Source organism: Carlito syrichta, unplaced genomic scaffold (assembly GCF_000164805.1).
Source record: "Carlito syrichta isolate Samal-C Ts95f unplaced genomic scaffold, Tarsius_syrichta-2.0.1 Scaffold315299, whole genome shotgun sequence".
NCBI lineage: Eukaryota > Metazoa > Chordata > Mammalia > Primates > Tarsiidae > Carlito > Carlito syrichta.
Window position 1 is genome coordinate 182,574 of NW_007259395.1, and position 1,786 is coordinate 184,359.

The window sequence follows — 1,786 nt, forward strand, 5'->3', positions numbered from 1 at the left end:
CTATGCTATAGTCCCTGGCCACCTTATTATGAAGGCACTGCAATTATAGGAAACTACACCGTGAGCCCGAGTTCCAATGCTTGCCAGTGGGCCCCGAGCATGGAAATAAGCTTGACCCTACAGTCAATCTCTGGGAAAGGAACTTGCGTGGGCAAGCCCTCTTCGGGGGTCCAGTCCTTATATGTGCCCAGACTTTCCCCGTAGTCTCCAAAATTTTCACCTGCCCCCCAAGAATGGATGGTGGATGTGTTCCACTGGCTTAACCCCGTATTTTCATGGGCAGGTACTCAGTCTGAGGGCTTTTGCATTTTGGTACAGTTACTCCCCAAAATACTGTACCACACTGAGGAGGACATATTCCAGTTGCTGAAACAAGGAGGGTACCCCCGGGTTAAAAGGGAGCTGGTCACTGCAATAACCCTGTCAGTGTTGCTAGGACTAGGCCTTGCCGGGGCAGGGACAGGTATCGCCTCCCTAGCCACTCAATCCCATCATTACAGTAGCCTTCAGGCTGCAATAGATTCTGACATAAAAAGAATAGAAACTTCTATTTCACACTTACAAGAATCCCTAACCTCTCTGTCTGAAGTAGTTCTGCAAAACCGTAGAAGCTTAGACCTACTGTTCCTCCAGCAAGGTGGCCTCTGCTCCGCCCTGGGAGAAGAATGTTGTTTCTACACTGACCATTCAGGAATAATAAAGGAATCCATGGCTAAAGTGCGAGAAGGTTTGGCTAAGTGTAAATTAGAGCAGGAGCAGAAACAGGGATGGTTTGAAAATTGGTTTCACTACTCACCTTGGTTAACCACGCTATTGTCTGCTTTAATAGGCCCCGTGATCATACTCTTGCTGTTACTAACCTTCGGTCCATGTATTATAAACAAGCTAATAACTTTTGTAAAAGCTAGAATAAACACTGTGCAACTTATGGTCCTCAGACAACAATATCAACAGGTGCCCCTGGACAACTCAGCATGTTGAAGGAATCCAAGATTAGATTCATTCTACCCTCATGAGAAGGGGGGGATGAGAGGACAGTAATAGAATATACCATAGACTTAGGTTAAGAGCATGCTATAACCCAATAAATATGTAATCGGCTTGTGGACAATAGCACAGCCATTTTTAGTTTTCTGTCTTAAAACATAACCTGTAACTGTTTAAAGTTTCAGTTATGGGAAAAAACTGCAAAGCTCTGGTTACAAGCTTCAACCTCTTCCCTTATCTCACTTTCCCCTTAGCAACATCCAATCAGGTGCCAGGGGGTAATCACCTAAGTTTCCAGATGTCTCTGCAACTTCCCTAGCTAGTGGACCAAGGTCAGCCCGAGTCAGGCTAGCCAATCCTCCATGATTAAGCTGACCATCAGAGGTTACTACCCAATTAAATGGTAACACAACTGGAAAGCCCCCCCAAACTCCTCCTCCCTTTGTGTAAAAGCATAAAAGGCATCTGCTTAAGGAAATCAGAACCTGTGAATGTACTCCGCTGTGTTGGTTGTCGACAGAGGTCCAGGCTCGAGCTTGTAAATAAAGACTCTCTTGAACTTTCATCGGAATTGGCTCTTGGTGGTCTCTTGGATTGAATTTTCAGCCACTACACTAGGATTATAGGCTGAGCCAACAAGCCCGGCTTCTAACTCTTTTCAGTAATCATGTTGGTGGGTAATGTTGGTATTGTTATCCAGTTCTACTGATTAAAGAGAAAAAGAGGAAGCAACTTGAGTGTCACTAAGCATAATACATAGATTAAATACATCATATATACTTAAATGTATGATTTACTT